The sequence below is a fragment of the Cupressus sempervirens genome, chromosome 7 (assembly GCF_028749045.1).
Source record: "Cupressus sempervirens isolate cs-2001-9-10 chromosome 7, ASM2874904v1, whole genome shotgun sequence".
NCBI classification, from domain to species: Eukaryota; Viridiplantae; Streptophyta; class Pinopsida; order Cupressales; family Cupressaceae; genus Cupressus; species Cupressus sempervirens.
In genome coordinates, this window is record NC_143124.1 from 597,337,804 (window position 1) to 597,362,977 (window position 25,174).

The window sequence follows — 25,174 nt, forward strand, 5'->3', positions numbered from 1 at the left end:
AAAAAATAGATATTTATAGATAGAAAGGAAGCATAGAAAGAGAGAGCTAAAAGTTCATGGCAATAATTAGAAAAGAAGGACAATAGAGATTTATAGATAGAAATGAAGGATAGAAAGAGAGAGCTAAAAGAGAATGATAAGTTATTATAAGGACAAGTTAAGGTAGAATGATAGAGAGAGTTGAAGGAAATTTTTAAAATATTAATAATTATATTATTTTAAGGAATATAAAATAACAATAGAAATTGTATTATACAAATGAACTATTCATTTCTACCAATTCAATTATAAGTTGAAATATTTAATTTTTAAAAAAAATTGTTGATTGCTTAATTCAAACTACCAAAATATCTAGTAAGTTTCAAGGGTAGTATTAGTTTTACAATTTGTAAAATGGTATAAAAAAATTAAATCAAGATTGTAAAATAATAGCTAGTAAAACATAGTATAAACTTAAAGAAATAGCATTTTACAATTGGCAAAAATAAACATCAATGTAAAACTAATAAATATATTTAAAATAAGCAATATAAAACATTTAACTCTATATTTGAACTTGGTAAAAAAAAAAAATATTGATTAGACTTTCATTTTTGTCCAAATTGGTGTGAGGTGGAAGGTGAAAGATCTGAAACTATTAATTTTTTGAAAATCTAATGAAGTTGTCAAAAATGTGGAAAAGATAAAGTTGTAATTAATGCATTCATTAATGCATGATAGAGTTATTAGAAAACATTTGTATTTTGTTGAAGAAAAATGAATTTTCTCCCAATTGAGTTGAAAAGTTAAATTAAATGAAAGCAATAGTATTGTGTGAAGACAAGAACTAATAATAACAAGAGTTGTGTTGCACAACTAGAGTCCTGACTACTAGAAGAAAAAGTAAGATGTATGTTTTATCTTCATGTTAACTATCTAAAAACTATAAAATATGGCGATATAGATATGTGACTAACTAACTATCTATTTAATGTTCTTAAGTAAGTATATATGTAACAATATATTCTTGTAATTCTCTCTAAAAATTTAAAAATGTATGTTTATAGTAATTTGTATTTAAATAATTATATAAATGTTAAAATGTTTTATATGACATGTATTATGAAATCTAATTAATCAATCGATACTTTATAGATTATAAAGCTTTAAATGTACCTTCAAATTTATAAAATTGTGAATGCCACATGATATTGCATCATCAAAATTATAAGAATTATATTTCAGTTTATTATAATAAGACTAAGTCATTCAATGAAACCATTATTTGATTGAACCAAACTATAAAATCTAACATCATTCTTTATAAATTGTCGTGTATCTTTTCTTTTTCAATCCAATATGTTACCTTATTATCGATGTATATTCAAGTTTAACAAGTGTGAAGGAATATCAAAAATATTAACTCAAAGTTAAAAATATTAAGGTGAACACAAGATATTAATTATTTTTTATTAATAATTTAAACTTTTTACCTTGGTCAAAATGTTAACACTTGTTATTATTAAATATTACTTTAAAGATTGTAATTTTAATTTAATATTTTTAATAATTGCATATTAAAATTAAAATAAAATTTGAAGTTAATAAATTATAATCTTTGCATGATAACTCTTAGCAAAGGTATAGGATTTGGATGGAAATCTAAAATGCTTCATCCATAGATGGGATTTTAAATGTTCTACATCAATCAAAATATAATCCAATAAACCAAAAAACCAATAAACCAAAATTTATTTTAATAAACCATTAAAAATAGCTATCTATATATTTTTTAATTTCAGAATTTAACAAAAATCAAAAACTTCAGCAAAATTATAAAGAACCAATGGGAAAAAATAAATAAAAGATAATGAAACATTAGAAATATAGGGATAAAATAAATTTAGATGTCAATTCCAAGACAAACTAATGTAAAGTCAATCAATTCAAAACTTTATACCACATTTGTAAACTACATTTAACTAATAATAATAATAACCTATGCCCTAATAAGCTTAGATTCATATTATATCATAATCAAAATCTTCAATATTTGTCTTGCCACTAGTTACATGAAATGACATATAAGATGTTTCAAACATAATATTTGGCCCAATGCACTATCATTATTCTTGATTAATGCCTTTACCTTCTACATCATTTTTGTATTAATGGTGTGAGTGCCAGAATCAATCTACTTATATTGTATTAGACATTCAGTTTTTATATTTATCAACTGTGCAACAACCTATTTGATTTTATTAATGTTTTAATTTTAGTACCCTATGTGCATATCAAATGGAGGAATGATACACTCATTGTAATCACAATTCTTTTCTTTCATTTGACACCTAACAAATTCATGCAATATGATTTTGTAATGTTCTTTCCTTTAAATAGAGTTTTTATTTTAATTGGCTAGTCATCATAGAATATAAACTTGGTTATCATAGGTATGAAAATAACAATTAGAGTCAATGTAAAATTGGGAGATTGAAATAAATAAAATAAATTAAAGAAAATAAATGAGAGATAAAAATATATCATTTGAATACCTATTTTCTAGAAGTCCAGTGAGCCTAAGAATTAATTCTTTTTCATCTAATAAAATATTCCCTCATTTGATGTTAGACAAAGATAATGCTTCCATCCTAATAGACAAATTTTGTTCCCATCAAACCAGGTCTAAGATGAACGAATCTAAGAAAAAAAAAATGTAAAAGAAATCTCAATCCTAAAATATTAAACCGACATAAAGTTCTAACCATGCCACCAACCCTAAATCTAGAACGATGGTGAATGTAAATCTAGAATGATGAAAAATAAACCACTTACAACATGCTTTCTTAGAAAGAGATCTCCAACCACCTTTGCCACGAGCCTAGATATGGCTTATCAAAAGAAACTCTTCTTTAGGTGTCCATGGTTCCCTTCTGCTACAAGGAGTCTGGAAAACCACATACCCCACTTTGTTGTTTCTTCAAAAATGGAAGTTGGTGCACAATTGTGAGGAGGTGAAATAAAGTTAGGATAATGTGGTGTCCTTGCACATATAAATACATAGGACACATCTAATAGCCTACATAATGTCATATAGAACCTCTGAAGTGACACATTTTAGATTTAGGACATGCCACAACTCTATTCATAGAACCCTATTTGTATATAAATTTTCTTAACCAAAAAATGGAAAAAATTGCCAAGAAAAAATGGACATGCCCAATCTAGTAGAGTTTAAAATTTTCATTTGATTAGAAATTTTAGTACAACTATAGTCTAAATAGAAAATTTTGTAAACTGCATGACTATTGAAATGAAGATTAATGCAAACTAGTTGATCAAAAACTATAGCCTCCACATATAATAGGTGGGACTAATAATGTAGCCATTCTAAAGGAATTTGAACATCCTAAGAAGGAAATGCTAGGGGTATGAACACTCAAGTGGCTAAAAAATTGGTGGGGTGGGGTTGGGGATTCCAAAGGGGTAATGTTATTTTTGACTCTACAACTCTATATTGTTCATAATGTGTACCCATGGGTGTTATCCTACTAACCAAGCTCAAGAGTGCAGGAATCCCTACAAAAGGCATTTTCTTTCCATTTACTTTATATATTTATTGTATTTTGTGCCAATGAACTATAACCTTGTGACCAAGCTCACAATAAAACTAAAGTTTGTGAATTAGCCTACTTCTAGACAAAAATTGCCTCATGTAGAAATCCTCTATTGTATCAAACATGGTATAGCCTTACAAAGTGATCTAGAGAACATTAAATAAGGATCCATATGAGGTGAAGTTACTAGCTTTTAATGCGATAAAAGATATCTTAATGGTAATAGATACCAGGAGACTTGTAGTCCAATAAAATAAAGATCACTGAATGAATGAATGTTTAAAATTTTATAAAGGCAAAACAACCTAGGGAACCCCCTAATAGCCATAATACAAATAATGATCCCTTGGAAGAGTGATATCATTTTAATATCTTCTATACAGTAGATTAACCTCCCAATTAAGCTCTACCACTAGGGAACCAGAATAGTGGTAATGCAATCATGAAGTAGGGTATGATAACTAAAATAGAATTATTAGACCAATTGATTAATTAGTCAAATCTATAGACAGAATGCTACCAATAAACATGAAATGTCTAGCTCTTCAACAATTGATATAAGATAATTGTGTGATTACTATAATACTAACCTCACTATTAGGTTCTAATAGAAATGCCAATTCATCATTTTTATTATTCCTGTGTAGGATTATTTACACATTATCCATATAGGTAGAAGTCCATTGTATCTTTGAGTGAATGTAGATACAGAGAAAGTGATATTGAACAAAATTATCTTGAATATATTATCTATTGTTGATAAGAACAATAAACTTATTTTTAATAGTCACTTCTAGAGTACCCCTCAATCATGGGATAGAAACAAGGCACTACTCCCCATCATGTCACTACATGCACTTCTTCACATGCTTTATCATAGCTAGCAATTTTATGGGCTAGATTCGCACCTAACTCTTCACTATGGTAAGGCTCCATTTTCACCATTCATTAAACACCAAATTTCCAATTAGTTAGAAAAGTAAATCTAATGAAAATACTAAAAATGCCATAGCTCTCAAATATTTCAATGAAATTGTAGTGTTTGTAATGCTAAAGAATATATACAAATCAATTGTAGCTTAATGCTAATGATTGATGAATGTATGAGTATGTAAGGGAATGTTGATGGAAGCTTATGTTCAAATGAATAAGTCTACCGCTAAAGAGTTGAATAATCAATTAAACTATTTATCAAGTTTACCATAGCAAATTAGTGTTTATGAATTGAAATAAAATAGTAGGGGATATATCTAATTTCATCAACATGTTTCAGATTATAATGTTTAAATCAAAGCAATCCATGAAAGCAATGAATACATAAATATAAATTGTTAGGATTACCTTTATTGATCACAATCACCATGCCCTTATCCATCAAAGTAGTATTATGTATGCACCAATCCACTCTACAAAATTTTCCCTAATTATCCTTTGAAATAATTCAATTTATGAAGTATAAATACTAGAAATTAAAAATAAATATGCAAGTAAAATGTGAGACACGTGAACTATCATAAGGATCCCACCTGCTCAATGCCACCACCACCTGTCAAATGATTCCTACTAAGTGTAATGTTCAAAAAATGTCGAAATGTTCTTCAATAAAAATTTAATTTATCTCAACATAAAAACAAAAATATCAATGCAAACATCAAAAATGACCAACTAGAAAATGAGAATTAAATCACAAAATCTCACTTTAATAAAGTATTTTTACAAAACATAGGATAAAATAACTACACAGTTTCCCAAAAATGAATTAAGAGACACGGGCAATATAAAAACTTTAGTCTTTACCTATTTATAGATGGGACTAATAATAATAGATATGGTGAGTGCAAACCTAGGAAGAGTTGGCATGCATTTACAACCAACATGCTACATAATCTATTTTGAAAGCCCTCATTGTAAGAATTTGCCTTAGGGAAAAATAACACCAAGATCAAGAAGCTCAAACACTATCACAATATGAACTAATAATGGATGATCATAATAACAATAATGATGATATCATATGTGTAATACACACTAGAAGTGCCTATATATGAAGGCATCTAGAATGACTAGGAGTTAGCAAAGTGATAAGTCACACAACTAAGCATACGTCCACCAAGAGTGGATTATCCTCCATTGACCACAGAAGTTAGTGTGATAATTAGAGGATAAGATTACATAGGTAAATCTCATAAAGAGATGTTGTAGACACCATGTGCTCAATTAGAGTGCAAACAACTATATTGTCTACATGAAAACTTAGATGATTATGCAAACTCTTGTATTGTCATCAAGACAGCTCATATGACTACACATACTCCTAGGTGTCTATACGATAAATAATAAAATAATTCATTTAACCTAAGTAAAATTAAGTAAAGTGTAATAATAATTAATTATTTTCACTAATACCCCCCTTAAGTGCAACTTAAGGGAATGCACTTAAGCTCACAAAAGCTATGATAAAAATGCATGATGGGTCCCAGCTACTAGGCCTTGTTAGGTACCCATGTACAAAATCAATGCTCTACATATAATGTGATGAAATGCAATCTCTCTAAAAATGAGGAAAGATGGAAAACCTCATGGGAAAAATCCTCCCCCAAAAAGAGAGATAAGTACAATAAAGAAGTATGAGAAGGACAAAACCCCATAAGAGGAAAAGGTCCCCTTGTAAGAGAGAAGAAGTAGAAGAAGAAAGGAGACAAGGTAGTCCCCCCACAATACAAAATGCCCATCATTGATAGTTGCCCCAAGATGAATGTAGAAGTTGATCCATGACTACTAAATAATATTCCTCCCCTTAGGAAGAAACAATGTCATAGGTACATATGAGATGCTTCCCCAATGTATAGCAAGAATCCTGAAGATGAATGGTGTCTCTGAAAACTACTCAACTATCCCTATGTCAATACTGACAATTACCCCTTCCAACACTATTGAAAAGAACAATTTTGGATCTAGCAAGGATGGTTGTAGAACATATCCCAAAGAACCAATTTTCTCCTCAAATGATAAAGAGACCTCCTACAACTAATGTACATAAGGATCCACAATCATATCAACCTTGAAAGACTATTCACGTAGAGAATGGAGAAGAGGATCAGAGTTTTCCCTCACAAAAACTAAAGAAGGATCATCTTCATCAAAAAGAATATGTATATAATCAATAATGTCTACCAAATTTGCAATGTAGGACTCTACAAAAAATCTGAAACATCTGTCAAGTAGTCATCCCCCAATGTTGGAACTGGAAGACAAGGTGTACCCAACTATACTAAATTACATGGACCTATCACTATAGCAATGTATACATGTTGAATTTTCTAATGTTGTGACCTTTTTCTCCTAGTATCTAAAGGATTCCCCACCAATGAACCTTCCAAATCAAGTGTTTGTTGTGCCCAACAGGGTCTAGTGGAAGAAGAAGAAGGAATATCCTCAACTGTTTGTGGACCCTACGAAGGTAGTGTCCTGCAAGTCAAAGCTGAAGGAATATCATCTTCCAAGTCACTAACATCACTATCATCACTTTCTATGAAGGAGGAAGGAGGATTTGAAGGAGCAAGACTTGGACAATTCTCTTCAAAATGAACACTCCTCTCAAAGAATATTTCATGTGTCTCTAGATCCATGAGTTTGTATGCCTTAAGATGGTCAAGATATCCAACAAATATACAAGGTTTTCTTTGAGGTTCCAATGCCTTCCATTTTTGTGGAGGTATCGTTACCCATGCTAGACAACCAAAAACTTTAAAGTGTTTTACACTTGGTTTTTTTCCACACCAAGCCTCAAAAGGTGTAATTCCATCTAAGGCCTTATGGGGACTTCTATTTTGGATGTAATTGGTACAACACATGGCTTCTACCCAAAAAACTTGATCTAGAGACTTATGTTGTGGCATAAAAGTGGTAATCTCCTTAAGGGTTCTATTCTTCTATTTAGCAACACCATTTTATTGTGGAGTGTATGCAACTAAATGTTGAATATCAATACCCTCATGAGTACAAAATTATATAAGCCTTGAGTGCACATATTCTCTTCTATTATCTATTCATGGCTTTCCCTAATTGCTTCTCAACTTGAGCTTTGAAGGTGATAAACTTATCAAACACATCACTCTTATGAGCAAGAAAGAAGACCCAAGTGTAGCATTAAAATTCATCAATGAAGGTGAGAACATAGTGAGCCTTTCCAAATGATGGTACTAGAAATGGGCCAGCTACGTCACTATGAACCAATTCAAGAATAGCAGTAGCTCTCCAAGACTTCCCCTTGTCAAACTTCTCTTCAAGATTCTTGTCTACTTCACACCCTCTGAATACTTGACTTGAGGTAGACCTATGACCATATCCTTGTTGCTAAGTTGTTGAAGGTAGCAGTAATTGAGATGTCCAAACCTCTCATGCCATATTTTACTTTGTGAATTTGAGTGGGTCAACAAGGCAAGGGAAGTGGAATTAGGCACAAAATGAGAAAAATAATAAAGTCTTGTCTCATGATTAGCCTTTCCAATTCCCACCATAGAATCATCCTTTAGATTTTTCACCATAATCGAATCAGGAAGGAATTCCACTTTTTTGCCACATCCATGATAGTGAGTTATTTGGTAGATTGAAAGAAGGTTGGTGCTAAGGTTGGGAACATGAAGAAAATTCTTGAAGACTCCATTTTCCAACTCAACATTCCATTTTCCTTCAACTTCTACTTGTGTTTCATTACCCACATAGATGTAAGGTACATTTGATGGTTTCAAAGAGGAAAAATGCTCCCTTGAAGCACCTATATATTGTGTAGCTCCTGAATCAAGAACCCATTCCTTAGAATTGTTTCTACTTGCTACCAAAGCTTGACTCTTACCTTTTGAAGTGGTTGAAGATCCCTTATCCTTGTAGGCATTTGGTACATCAATTTTATGTTTCCTCATTAATTTTAGCTACTCATCAATCTACTTGTCATTACACTCATGTTCATCTTGACCATTCTTCTTACAATAGGCACAAGTTTTCTTCTCCCTTTTGTTGAAGTTGGTTCCCTTCTTATTTTTGTTGGAAAAAGACTTGCTTTGTTGTGAAGAAGATTGTTGTGTGGAGGAAGATTGATGCAAGGAGGTATAAGAAATTTGTTGTGTGTCATCTTATGGCTTAGCCTTCCAATGATTTTGCTTCTTGTTGGAATTTTTACCACCTCAATCACCTTGATTAGCTACCAAGGCTTTGGTCTTGGAAGATTGGAGAATTCCCATACTCACTAACCTTTCATGTTCTAAGAACAACATTCCTGAAAATGACTCGAATGAAGTCTTACTGAAGGCACTACCCATTGTTAACTTGTGATTATTATAACTGGAAATAAAAGTTTCATATTTAGGAGGAAAATGAATCATCACATTTTTTTATCAACTTTCCATACTTGATGGGTTCACCAAAATCCTTAAGTTGTGCCCTATACATGTCTACTTGGGTAAAATAATATTTGATGGTGTCAAAATTCCTAGGATCCAATTTGAGAAGATTGTCCTCAATGGTGTAGGTCATATCTTCATCTACTACCCCATACAATGGTTCAAGTTTATCCCAGACTTATATTGGATTGTTAAGGTTCCTAATGTGATATTTGATAGGATCTGAGATTTTCTTTAACAAGGTTCCCTTTCTTGTTTTGATGCCCAGTCTTCTTTACAAGACTCATCAGCATCATCATCAGTTTTCTTTGTTGCACCAGTTACATAACGTAGTAAACCTTTTTCAACCAATGGTTCCTTTATCTTTTCTTTCCAAGTATCATAATTATGTGGTGTTAACTTAGAGAAAGAACCCATAATGCAAAAGAATGAGCACAATATCAAGGAGATACAAGAACATAAGACACACCCCCCCTTTCACTCAATCAAAGAACCCCCCCAAATGAATGCTTTAGGAACTTTATATGTAGTGCATTTACAATAGGTCATTTTTCAAAATGGACAAAAGTGTACTTCTAATTTTTCTATTTACAACCTCCTCTTGGAGTTCAAATCTGGTACTAAGCAATGTAGCTCAAGTATACAATAATTTTGAAGTTTAATCAAAGCAATACAATGCGAAAAAGGACCTATTTTTGAAAGTGGTATTTCTATCCACACAAGCCTATAATCTAATTGTAGATCTAAAAAGTAGAAAAAAAATTATTCACTTTCAAAAAAAATGAAACTTGAATATGTGTCTGGATGAGCCTGAACTAAGCCTTTGAAGTTGCAAAAATTAGGATTTATGATTTATAGAAAAAATCAAGAATAGAGATCTCAAACATCCTGCACCAATGTGTAGATCATGAAATCCTACCCCAAAAAAAAAAAATTTGCTCGAAAAATGAATTTGTATGAGGGAGATATCTTTGGAGATCCATGCAGTGAGAGTTAGGTACTCAGCTAAATTTCAGTTCAGCTTATCACCCTGAGACAAACTGACTGTGAACATGTCAACTAGATATTGGAAGATATGCTTAGGATGTACGTTATGGATAGACAAAATAAATGGGAGGAGTATCTACACTTAGTAGAATTTTCTTATAATAATGGATATCATAGCTCCATAGGTATGGCACCCTTTCAAGCATTGTATGGCAGACCATGTAGGACACCACTCAGCTGGGATAATTTGGAGGACAGGATTCTCTCAGGTCCTAATATGTTGCAAGATTTAGAATAGCAAGTTAAAAGGATCAAAGAACACCTTGTTACTACTCAAGATAGATAGAAGAAATATGTTGATAAGCATAGAATTGACCATCAATTCTTGGTGGGTGATAAAGTGTTTCTCTGGGTAAGACCACGTAAGAGTCCAATTCGTTATGTAAAGGGATCCAAGTTAGCACCTCAATTTGTGGGTCCGTTTGAAATTTTGGAATAGGTTGGACCTATTGCCTATAAACTTGCATTGCCACCGAGTCTTTCACGCATTCATAAGGTATTTCATGTTTCAATTTTGCGTAAGTATATACCTGATATTGCTCACATGCTTGATTAGAAAAATTTGCAGATTATGGATGGTCAAATCATGCTGGAACCAGTATAGATCATGCAAAGTAGAACTTTGAGTTTAAGAGGAAGAGAAATAAAGCAGGTAAGGGTCTTATGAGACCCCAATGATGAAACATCTACTACTTGGGAGGACTCGAAAGTGATGAGAGTAGCTCATCTATTCTTGTTTGTTGACTTCCAGGAGAAAGTCATAACCTAGTGGGGGAGGATGTCATGCCTGACCATTACTTCAGTTAATTTCATATTAAGACTTTATTATTATAAGTATTTATTTGATGTTACGTTCTGTTGTCTGTTGAATTTGGTTGAAGATGTCCAAGGGACATGTATTTGTGGTTGAACTTATTGTTAGAAGTTAGCATGATAAATGTTTAACAAAACAATGTAGATACGTTTAAATATAAACATGTTGCATGCTTTTGGATTTTAGAAAATTTGCGAGATGTATGATTAAAATATATTAAGGATTTATATTCCTCATCCCAATGGTTTCGCATGCTCTAGTATTAAAGAGTTTTGAATTGTTTTTTAACATGCCAAATAATGTGGCAGAAGAAGAGGAAGCCATATACACGACACTGTGTTTGTTGTAGAAGCATTCATTATATTTTGTTGAACTTTTAATATCACTTAAGGCTTTACTTGGCCAGTACAGCTGGTATGGGGTTTTTTTTGTTGTAATGGAAAGGAAATTTATCCATTTTTTTTCTTGATTCTATTGCACATCTGTAAGATAATGCCAAGATATTGACATCATGAAGGGGTTTTGTTTGATGGAGATACGTGCATATATATGAGACTGAGCAAGATGGGGTTTCTCACTAGAAGTTTTGGTTGATATTTTTAGTATCATCTACTTTACTCCATTCCAAAGACGTCTTTGAGTAGGTTGTGTTGGTAGCATGGTATTTGTTTTGGATTCGTAGCCTTGACAGCAAACCTGTAGCAGAGCTCTATCAGTCTACTGTGATTTGGTAGCGGGCTTTTCTTTTCCCTAACCTATTCTATTTTGTATGGGTTATTTTGAAATTCATAAATAATGTTGTTTGTTTGATAATGATATAAGCCAATGCCCAAGCGTGGGTGCATGCAAGGTTCAGCACAATGATGCTAAGTTTTGCATATGCCCATACTTGAGTGTGGGTATAGTTTTTTCACTTTGATAACATAGAACGCATTTGGGGTTTTGTTATATATTGTGGAATTTGTATCAATGTTTTAGGATCCACATTTATCGAGCCGATCTTTGCGAGAATCATGCCTCTGTGATTAGTAATATTATTGTGTTGTCAAAAGAATTGCATTTGATTTTGGGCATAGACGAAGCAGAGCAAATAAGCTTGGGCTTGAACATTCTGTCAGTCAGGTTGTAATTAAGTCATGTTCACAGTCATTTACCCTGATGAATATACGAACCAGGGTAGGGTATGATAGCAAACAGATTTTGGGAATACTCTGGCTTGAATAGTAAGTTAAAAGTTAAATAGTCTTCTCATATTCACTAGTAGATTTATTTTATTGTATAAAGGAAAATAAGATTTGGCTTTTTGTCAAACAAGTCGCAGGTAATCTTTGTGCAGTAGCTTTGTTGTAAAATTAAACTTGTCATTTTTTTAAAGACGTAAACATAAATATATGTTGTATAAAGATTTTTGACTGTTACTGAGCTTCTGGTCTTAAACATGGTGTAATGCCACACAAGACAAAACCAAAAGAATTTAAAACAAAATACAATTCCATAAACGCAATAATTTTTTTTTATAAAATCATCTCAACATAAGTTCCATTACAAGCACAGAATCACTCATATACAGAAAAATTCCCCAATAAAAGAGAATATCGTCCAAATACATTTTCATTACAATAAGAATACATAAAGAGTTCAGAACTATAATGAAATATAATTTCATTTCTTGACACCTATGTCCAACCTAGGAACCCTAAATGTTGATTCAGAAGTAACTTCAATAAAAATCCTTAGCTACTTGAATCTCGAAGTACTTGAAAACCCCACAGAATGCAACATAACACAAATAGGGGTTGAGTACACACTGAGTTAAAAGGAAAAATCCATCTGCATACATGTTAGTAGCAACATATAGATATCCAAAAGCAAATTTCTAATCCATCTAATATAGTGCAAACCTGATAATAATATGCAAGAAGTAAACAATTACTTTTCATTGCAAAAATTAAACTCGCACTAAGAATAACTCATAAATGAAACATATATATTCTGAGGTGTCATCATTATGGCACTAAGTTTCTGCATCCAAATATGGTATGCTCATAGTCATCATATAACAGTATTCTCTATTTTACATGTCATTGACAAAATAGAGACATGCCTTTTCTCCGTACTTAACCATATAGGTTTAAGTCATAGGTAAGGCTATTTATCTTTTATGTGAAATTAACCCACCCAATTTATTTTGAATTTATCACTGAATTAATTAACTGAATAGGATAAACCAAATTCAGCCACCTCGATATACGTTCATCACAGATATCCTTAAAAATACACATCAAATAGATATACTAAGAATGAACATGTGGCAATTATAAAATTAGCTTACAACATGATACTACATCCTTAAATCCATCCGTAACATGTCTTATACTACCAAGTTCAAAGGTAAATATGGATAATTACATTAACAGGATTAAAACCTATAATATCAAGATTGCATAGATATAATTGAACTGTTGCACCGCTCAACAATACTTACAAAATCTTCATACTATACTCTTAATTCCCTGCTGACCCAATCATCTACACTTAACATCGAACTGACCAAGACAACAAATCAAAATGCACATGATATTCACATCATCAATCATGTATCAAAATCTGCCTCAATTCATATACTACTTTCATTTTATTAAGAACTGAAATTCATCTTACATAATAAAAGAATTCTGTCTTAAGTATCTAATCTCAAAACAATCCAATAATGCTAATAGAACACATTATACTCATAATAGAAACTAATTACAGCCAAATCTTAACAAGTGATCGTTAACTAAGATATTAAGATAAACAAGTGTCTATAAAAGTAACACCTCTGTTTTGACAATATGCCACCACCAAAATAACCACAGCAACATATTAAGATGTGATGTTTAAAATTGATTTAGAACATAATTCTCAATATGCAAAGTAACTTTCAGCATCCTGACACTCAAAATTAATTTAGGATATAACATTCTTAATCTAAAATGTACATCCTAGCTGTTCATAGATAACTGCTTTGGTAATGAATCAGCAAAGATAACCAATGTTTTCATTTATCAATACTGTCATACTCAGTTGTGAGTAACATCTCAAAAATGACAATGAGTGATGACTCAATATCTATCAAAATTTACTGAACATAATAATAATCTATCTCTATTCACCACTGTTAAACCCGAGTACCAAATAAAAATATTAAATAATACTGCCCTCGATGACCCAATTCACACATAAGACTGGCATCTCACTATCATAATACAAGTATTTTTTTTTATATGCTTATATACCTATCTTCTAATGAAAACAAAGTTCAAACCAGTATTAAATAGTTTTATACTATTGAATTGATGCATCTACCTACTTCTAGTTTTATCTAGCTAATGAATTAATTTCATCGTACAGTTCCAAATCTCATTGTAGCAAGATAACTAAAACTCGACAGCATACAAATTCCAAATAGAAATAGAATCATAATGCCTACTTACACAGAGTATCAGCTGTTAGATAGCCTTTTATGTCCTCATAATTCTACACCAAGAAATGTTGATGCAGCACTCTATATGTTTCGAACTTTATATATGACCAAATGTCAACCCTCATACCATGAAACTGTTCAACAAAATGTCCACTTATAAATCCAAACAATGATACGATACTTAGACTGAGTGATTGGTTTCTGCAACTCGAATATCCATCTAAGCTTCTACTACCGATGTTTTAATATTATCACTGTGGGTCAGACTGTACTTCAAACCCAAGCCTTTATTTCAAAAATCAAGTTTGGTTATTTTCCTCCAAACTCAAAATCCTCTATAAACAATGATAGTGCCTCTAACATCAAAATAGTTTATACGATGCTACCACAAAACCCTTAAATCATAAATCTACGAAACCATAAACACATATTTCCTTCAAATTAAATCTGGGTGATACCACAAAATCGTAAAACCCATGTCACAGAGTAACAGTGTTCTCTTATCACAAGCCATTCATATGACAAAATGTATATATAACAAAAGAACTCAAAACACACAGTTGACTACAGTCATCTCAAATCTGAATACATATAATACTTCTTAAAACATCATCTAAATCCAAAACACAATGATTGAAAACTCATATTGCTCGTTATCCAAATACGGATACATACAGAGCTCGACTCCATTTGTCGAACCCTACATATACCCACACTTGGGTATTGACAAGAATAACTTAAAACTGAACTCCCACAATTTCCTTAGAACAAAATTAACACCCAAAATAGTAAAGGGTAAAGGTTAGGAACTGCCCCCTACCTTAAAACTCAGCAGATGAAGAAAAACGTTCAACACAAAGCTCCAAATTTCTGCTCGACTCCAAGCCCCTAATTAGAACAAAATCTCCACAATGCAAAACACTGAAACCAATTTCCAACTGAAATAAAACTTCCATCGAGTTCTCTTTTTCCTCTAATACATAAGCAAGAAAATCCTCCCAACGGAAACCCCACATCTTGCCGGAAACCCAGCAACAACATCCAAGTGTTAGAGGAAAAAGGCCCAAATTCAGGTCATAACCATTGAAATCCTCTTTACAAACAATAATGGTCGACATTCCATCAAGGATAGTAAAGCCTCCTTAAAGAGAAATTAATAAATCTGCAGTTCCCATAAAGTTGTGCATACGGCTTTCCTTATAGCCTCTGCCATTTTGGCCTCAAGAAACAATAAACATTTTTACCTATTCAAATCATGCGAAACCTTCTAGGGTTTTTAGGGTGAATGGTTTTTTTTTAATTCAAATAAATATATAATAAATGCATAACACAATTACCTCCCATGTTTATTGCAATTGGTATTAAACATTGCAAACTCCTAAAACCATCACTCCACACTTGAGTTTATGCAAAAAGATGTGCGAAAATCTCATACCTAAATTTATATGAATTCTAGTGTGTGACTTAACAAATTATCCCTAAATATAAATATATCCATAAGTCAAGAACTTAAAGGCATGAAATGAATTTCTCAGAAATAATAAAGATAGCAATATATCCAAGAAATTCCTAATAATACCAAAATGCATTTGTCATATATGTACTAGATATGTATACTTTTCATCAATAAGATAATGACTAACATTTACGTAAACATATACACAGTTACATAAAAACACAAAAGAGTTTTACAAACATCCTTTTAACATTAATTCTAATCAAAACCTAATTTAGTTCAGCGATCAAGTGATGTATTTCAAAATCAACACTACAACTAGAACTGATTAGCTGTAAATTGGAAAACAGTCCAGATGAATTACAAAAGCAGTATCCAAAATATATGTATCTCATGAAATCAAAACTAACCTATCTGATAGAAAAAAATAGTACCCAAAATATAAAATCTCACAGCCACAGAACTTGTGTCAAAAAAAACATCTGAAGTGAATTAAGAGAAACATGAAGAAGTAGGGTCAGGCACGACACCCTCCCCAACTAGGGTTCGACTTTCTCCTAGAAGTCAGCAAATAAATGCGGATGAGTGGTTCTCATCATTTCAATATCCTCCTAGGTAGCAGATGTTTCATCATTGGGGTCCCATAAGACTTTTACTTGCCTTATTTCTCTTCCTCTTAAACTCATAGTTCTGCTTTGCATGATCAGCACTGGTTCCAGCATGACCTGCCCATCCAAAATCTGCAAATGTTTCCAATCCAGCAAGTGAGCAATGTTAGGAATATACTTACGCAAAATTGAAACATGAAAAACATTATGAATGCGTGAAAGATTCGGTGGCAAGGAAAGTTTGTAGGCAATAGGTCCAATCCGTTCCAGAATTTCAAACGGACCAACAAATCGTGGTGCTAACTTGGACCCCTTTCCATAACGAATCGGACTCTTACACAGCCTAATCTAAAGAAACACTTTATCACCAACCAAGAATTGATGGTCAATTCTATGCTTATCAGCATATTTCTTCTGCCTATCCTAAGCAGTAATAAGGTGCTCTTTGATCCTCTTAACTTGCTGCTCCAAATCTAACAACATTTCAGGTGCTAGAAGAGTCCTGTCCTCCAAATTGTCCCAGCTGAGAGGTGTCCTACAAGCTATTCCATACAATGCTTGAAATGGTGCCATACCTATGGAGCTGTGATATCCATTGTTATATGTGAACTCTACCAAGTGTAGATACTCCTCCCATTTATTCTATCTATCCATTACATACATCCTAAGCATGTCTTCCAAAATTTGGTTGACACGTTTAGTTTGTCTGTCTGTCTCAGGGTGATAGGCTGAACTAAAATTTAGCTGAGTATCTAACTCTCGCTACATGGATTTCCAAAGAGACAAAGTAAAAATTGGATCCCTATCAAAAATAATCTTTTTAGGAATTTCGTGTAACTTAACTATCTGTTCCATATATACTTTGGCAACCTTTGCTGCATTATAGGATGATCTAACTGGAATAAAATGAGTAACCTTAGATAAACGGTCCACAACCATCATGATAGCATCATGCCTTCGAGCTGTCATAGGAAATCCAGTAATAAAATCTATCGAAATGGTATCCCATTTCCATTTTGGAATGCTATGTGGCTGCAATAAACCTGTTGGGTACTGATGTTCAGCCTTAACTCGCTGACATTCCAAGAATCGAGCCACAAAATCTGCTATGTCTCTTTTCATTCCAGGCCAATAATAATGTTGCGTAAGGTCCACATGCATTTTCTTGACACCCGGATGAGCCGAATATGGTGCCTTGTGTGCTTCAACCATAATAAGATCTCTCAAATCCCCCAGCTCAGGAATGTACACATTCCCTTTATACAGTAGCAAACCTTTAGGATTCACTGAATACCCCTCAAAATGTCCCTCCAAGACGCTACCACTATCCATAACAGACTTAACATCTTGAAACCAATGATCTGCAAAAAGGTTTTGTAAGATCCTATCCTTAAAATCCACTTAAAGAATCAAAGAAGATAGTTCATGTCGCCTTCTGCTACGAGCATCAGCAACCACGTTCTCCTTCCCTTGCACATATTTAATCTCGAAGTCATATTCAAATAGGAATTCCATCCATCTTCGCTACCTAGCGTTGAGGTCTAGTTGCGTGAAAAGATACTGAAGACATCGATGATAAGAATGTAACTCAAAATGTTGACCTAAAAGAAAATGCTGCCATTTAGACAAAGCATGCATAATTGCAGCAAGTTCGAGATCATGAGTTGGGTAATTCACCTCATGACTCTTAAGTTTTTTGGATTCATAAGCTATAACACATCCCTCTTGCATTAAAACTGCCCCTAAGCCATCCAATGATGCATCAGTACAAACCACAAACTCCTTAGTAGAATCAGGGACTGCTAGAATTGGTGCACTGGTCAAACATTCCTTAAGTTTCTAAAATGTTGCCTCACACTCTTCTGTCCACACAAATTTCTTTCCTTTTCTCTGAAGGGATGTGATAGGATGCACTATACTAGAGAAATTTAATACAAATCTATAGTAATAGCTTGCTAAGCCCATGAAACTTTGAACCTCAAATACATTCATAGGTGCTAGCCAATCAACAATAGCTCAAATTTTGGATGGATCTACCGAGATTCCATCTCTTGAAATAATATGCCCTAAGTAACAAATCTCCAATTTGAAGAATTTGCACTTTTCAGGATTGGCATACAATTTGTTCCTACGAAGACATTCCAAAACTTGCTCTAAATGCTGCTTGTGCTCCTCAAGAGTGTTGGAGTAAACCAAAATATCGTCCAAAAAAACCACCACAAACTTGTCAAGGTAAGTTTTGAACACACTGTTCATCAGACTCATGAACACAGAAGGTGCATTAGTTAACCCAAAAGGTACCACTGTGAACTCGAAGTGTCCATACCTGGTGCAAAAAGTTGTTTTATGGATATCAGCTTCCTGGATTCTAAGCTGATGATATCCAAATTTTAGATCAATCTTTGAGATTCGGGCACCTTTGACCTGGTCAAACAAATCATCAATTTGAGGCAAAGGATACCTGTTCTTAATAGTGACTTTGTTCAACTGTCTATAATCGATACAAAGCCTTAAAGAACCATCTTTCTTCTTGACAAAGATCAGCGGAGCACCCCAAGGTGAAACACTAGGATGAATCAAACCTCTATCCAAAAGCTCTTCCAACTGAATCTTAAGTTCAACCAGCTCTTGAGCTATCATTCTATAAGGATTCTTGGAAATTGGTTCCATTCCTGGCACTAAATCGATCTAAAAATCAATTTCTCTCTTCGGAGGTATCCCAGGAATCTCCTTAACAAAAACATCTAAAAAGTTCTGCAAAACTGGATGATCGAGAGAAGAACTCTTAACTACGAAATCTTCTAAGTTGTTTACCAAAATGGCAAACAAACTACAGCCTTTTTGAGCACACCTTACCAATTGCTTGGCAGAAATAGTCCGCAAAGAGATAGGTCTCTTGATTCCTGTGATAACTCTGGCTGATCCAGAATCATCTACACAATAGATTGACTTATCTTTGCAATCCAAAATAGCTTGATGCTATTCTAACCAATCCATACCCAAAAATATGGCATACGACCCTAAAGGTATAACCCTAAGGTTCACTAAAGTTGAGAAAGATTTCATACAAATCTTACAGTCAGGAGAAATAATATCAACATTTACCCTGGACCCTGACGCTAACTCCACTTGCCATCTATTCCTTGCCTTAACCACAGGTAAATCACAATGTGCAACTAAAGCAGAAGAAATGAATGAGTCTATAGCTCCTGAGTCGAATAAGATAGAAACTTTCATACCTCAAGTATTACCTTGAGCTTCTATAACCGAGTTCTAGTGTTCGGCCTACTTCTGATCTAAAGTTGCAAAGATATGATGGTTCCTAGTAGAATCACCAACTGTCACTTCAGACCTAGTTGGCTTAGGTCCAACCTTTGGCTTATCCCAATTAGGACACTGAGACTAATAGTGCCCTAACTGTCTGCAATGAAAGCACTCAACAGATTTCTTGAATCCAAAATTCTGACCAGAAGGTTTAGGAGATGGCTTGTTACTCTGAACACTCTGAGGTGATTGAGTTTGCTTAGGCTGTTCTGAACCTTTGGAGTTCTTATCAAACTTCCTCTTCTTGAATCTTCCACCTAAAAATCTAGTTTTTGAACTACTCTGTGGGGAGACTTCTGATTCTTACTGACATCAGGAGTAGGTGGATTCATGCTGGTTTTATAAGCAGCCCCATGATAACTAGACTTCATCTCTATCAACTTTGCTCACTCTGAGGCTTCTTGCATAGTCAAAGGTTGGAAAGTTCTCACTTCCTCCCCAATTTCAGGCATAAGCCCTCTGATGAAATGTTGTATCATGGCCTTATCATTTTCAGCCCACCCAAAAAACTTCTTAAGTTCGAAGAACCTTCATTTGTAGGCTTCCACTATAGAGCCAATCTGCATGATCTGAAAGAACTCATCAACACGGGCCTGACACCAATATTTAGACATGAATCTCTCCTTGAAGCACTCAACAAAAAGTTCCCATGTGACCAGGGAGATGTCAATGCCAAGCTTTTCCAACTCCTGTTCCCACCACAAGGAACCAAATCCTCTCAAATGCATAACTGTCCATCTGACCTTCACGTTACTCAGGTAACAGTGTAAGACAAAACATCGCTCGATATTCAGTAGCCAAGCTTCTGCCGTTGTACCCTATTTCGTACCATAGAAAAATGGTCCTTTCATCTTGGAAAGGTCCTTGAGCTAAGCTCTTGCCACTGGATCTTCTTCTACAGGAAGATTAACACCCTGCACAAGAGGTCTCCTATCATACGCTCCCCCACCAGGAATCTGGTTATTAGCCTCAATATTATCAAGACATTCCAAAATTCTTTGAAGTACCAAAGCCTAGTCTTCCTGATTATTCTGGTTGTTACCAACCCCAACATTTTGATCAAACTGATCATCTCTAGCATCATTCTGGTACCTAGGACCTCTACCATGGCCCCTGACTCTGCCTCTGCCAGCAAGGTCATCCTCAGGGATACCGCGTCCTCGAATTCCTCTAGTGATGGGAGGCATGAAAGCAACATAAAATAGAAATCTATTAATAACGCATCGATGACAGGATAAACCCTATAACCCAAGAGTCCTGGTTATTCTAAACCTAGCGCTCTTATACCAAATGTAATGCCACACAAGACAAAATCAAAAGAATTTAAAACAAAATACAATTCCATAAACACAATAATTTTTTTTTATAAAATCATCTCAACATAAGTTCCATTACAAGGATAGAATCACTCATATACAAAAAAATTCCCCAATGAAAGAGAATATCATCCAAATACATTTTCATTACAATAAGAATACATAAAGAGTTTAGAACTATAATGAAATACAATTTCATTTCTTGACACCTATGTCCAACCTAGGAACCCTAAATGCTGATTCAGAAGTAACTTCAATAAACATCCTTAGCTACTTGAATCTCGAAGTACCTAAAAACCCCACAGAATGCAACATAACACAAACAAGGGCTCAGTACACACTGAGTTAAAAGGAAAAATCCATCTGCATACATGTTAGTACCAACATATAGATATCCAAAAGCAGATTTCTAATCCATCTAATATACTGCAAACCTAATAATAATATGCAAGAAGTAAACAATTACTTTTCATTGCAAAAATTAAACTCGCACTAAGAATAACTCATAAATGAAACATATATATTCTGAGGTGTCATTGTTATGGCACTAAATTTCTACATCCAAATATGGTATGCTCATAGTCATCACATAATAGTATTCTCTATTTTACTTGTCATTGACAGAATAGAGACATGCCTTTTCTCCGTACTTAACCATATAGGTTTAAGTCATAGGTAAGGCTATTTATCTTTTATGTGAAATTAACCCACCCAATTTATTTTGAAGTTATCACTGAATTAATTAACTGAATAGGATAAACCAAATTCAGCCACCTCGATATACGTTCATCATAGATATCCTTAAAAATACACATCAAACAGATATACTAAGAATGAACATGCGGCAATTATAAGATCAGTTTACAACATGATACTACATCCTTAAATTCATCTGTAACACATCTTATACTGCCAAGTTCAAAGGTAAATATGGATAATTACATTAACAGGATTAAAACCTATAGTATCAAGATTGCATAGATACAATTGAACTGTTGCACTGCTCAACGATACTTACAAAATCTTCATACTATACTCTTAATTCCCTGCTGACCCAATCATCTACACTTAACATCGAACTGACCAAGACAACAAATCAAAATGCACATGATATTCACATCATCAATCATGTATCAAAATCTGCCTCAATTCATATACTACTTTCATTTTATTAAGAACTGAAATTCATCTTACATAATAAAAGAATTCTGTCTTAAGCATCTAATCTCAAACAATCCAATAATGCTAATAGAACACATTATACTCATAGTAGAAACTAATTATAGCCAAATCTTAACAAGTGATCGTTAACTAAGATATTAAGATAAACAAGTGTCTATAAAAGTAACACCTCTGTTTTGACAATATGCCACCACCAAAATAACCACAGCAACATATTAAGATGTGATGTTTAAAATCGATTTAGAACATAATTCTCAATATCCAAAGTGACTTTCAGCATCCGGCACTCAAAATTAATTTAGGATATAACATTCTTAATCTAAAATGTACATCCTAGCTGTTCATAGATAACTGCTTTGGTAATGAATCAGCAAAGATAACCAATGTTTTCATTTATCAATACTGTCATACTCAGTTGCGAGTAACATCTCAAAAACAACAATGAGTGGTGACTCAATAGCTATCAAAATTTACTGAACATAATAATAATCTATCTCTATTCACCACTGTTAAACCCGAGTACCAAATAAAAACATTATACAATACTGCCCTCGATGACCCAATTCACAACATAAGACTATCATCTCACTATCATAATACAAGTATTTTTTTTTATATGCTTATATACCTATCTTCTAATGAAAACAAAGTTCAAACCAGTATTAAACAATTTTATACTATTGAATTGATGCATCTACCTACTTCTAGTTTCATCTAGCTAATGAATTAATGTCATCGCACAGTTCCAAATCTCATTGTAGCAAGATAACTAAAACTCGACAGCATACAAATTCCAAAAAGCAATAGAATCATAATGCCTACTTACACAGAGTATCAGTTGTTAGATAGCCTTTTATGTCCAAATAATTCTACACCAAGAAATGCTGATGCAGCACTCTATATGTTTCAAACTTTATATATGACCAAATGTCAACCCTCATACCATGAAACTGTTCGACAAAATGTCCACTTATAAATCCAAACAATGATACGATACTTAGATTGAGTGATTGGTTTCTGCAACTCGAATATCCATCTAAGCTTCTACTACTGGTGTTTTAATATTATCACCGCGGGTCAAACTGTACTTCAAACCAAAGCCTTTATTTCGAAAATCAAGTTCGGTTATTTTCCTCCAAACTCAAAATCCTCTATAAACAATGATAGTGCCTCTAACATCAAAATAGTTTATACAATGCTACCACAAAACCCTTAAATCATAAATCTACGAAACCATAAACACATATTGCCTTCAAATTAAATCTGGGTGATACCGCAAAATCGTAAAACCCATGTCACAAAGTAACGGTGTTCTCTTATCACAAGCTATTCATATGACAAAATGTCTATATAACAAAAGAAATTGAAACACACAGTTGACTACAGTCATCTCAAATCTGAATACATATAATACTTCTTAAAACATCATCTAAATCCAAAACACAATGATTGAAAACTCATATTGCTCGTTATCCAAATACGGATACATGCAGAGCTCGACTCCATTTGTCGAACCCTACATATACCCACACTTGGGTATTGACAAGAATAACTTAAAACTGAACTCCCACAATTTCCCTAGAACAAAATTAACACCCAAAATAGTAAAGGGTAAAGGTTAGGAACTGCCCCCTACCTTAAAACTCAGCAGATGAAGAAAAACGTTCAACACAAAGCTCCAAATTTTTGCTCGACTCCAAGCCCCTAATTAGAACAAAATCTCCACAATGCAAAACACTGAAACCAATTTCCAACCGAAATAAAACTTCCATCGAGTTCTCTTTTTCCTCTAATACATAAGCAAGAAAATCCTTCCAACGGAAACCCCACATCTTGCCGGAAACCCAGCAACAACATCCAAGTGTTAGAGGAAAAAGGCCCAAATTCAGGTCATAACCATTGAGATCCTCTTTACAAACAGAAATGGCCAACATTCCATCAAGGATAGTAAAGCCTCCTTAAAGAGCAATTAATAAATCTGTAGTTCCCATAAAGTTGTGCATACGGCTTTCCTTATAGCCTCCACCATTTTGGCCTCAAGAAACAATAAACATTTTTACCTATTCAAATCATGCGAAACCTTCTAGGGTTTTTAGGGTGAATGGTTTTTTTTTTAATTCAAATAAATATATGATAAATGCATAACACAATTACCTCCCATGTTTATTACCATTGGTATTAAACATTGCAAACTCCTAAAACCATAACTCCACACTTGAGTTTATGCAAAAAGATGTGCGAAAATCTCATACCTAAATTTAATGAATTCTAGTGTGTGACTTAAAAAATTATCCCTAAATATAAATATATCCACAAGTCAAGAACTTAAAGGCATGAAAGGAATTTCTCAAAAATAATATAGATAGCAATATACCTGAGAAATTCCTAATAATACCAAAATGCATTTGTCATATATGTACTAGATATGTATACTTTTCATCAATAAGATAATGACTAACATTTAACATATACACAGTTACATAAAAACATAAAAGAGTTTTACAAACATCCTTTTAACATTAATTCTAATCAAAACTTGATTCAGTTCAGAGATCAAGTGATGTATTTCAAAATCAACACTACAACTAGAACTGATCAGTTGTAAACCCGAAAATAGTCCAGATGAATTACAAAAGAAGTATCCAAAATATATGTATCTCATGAAATCAAAACTAACCTATCTGATATAACAAAATAGTACCCAAAATATAAAATCTCACAGCCACAGAACTTGTGTCAAAAACAACATCTGAAGTGAATTAAGAGAAACAGGAAGAAGTAGGGTCAGGCACGACACATGGTTTATAGAAATTCTGAGAAATATGAACATGATAGGGCTTTAAATGTGTTCATGGAACTTGGAATTAAGTCAATATTTTGATCAGTTTTATGGTTTCGATGGTATTAGTAGTATGTTAAACATTATGAAAGCTTGAAACAAATAGAATTTTTATGACTATAGCTGA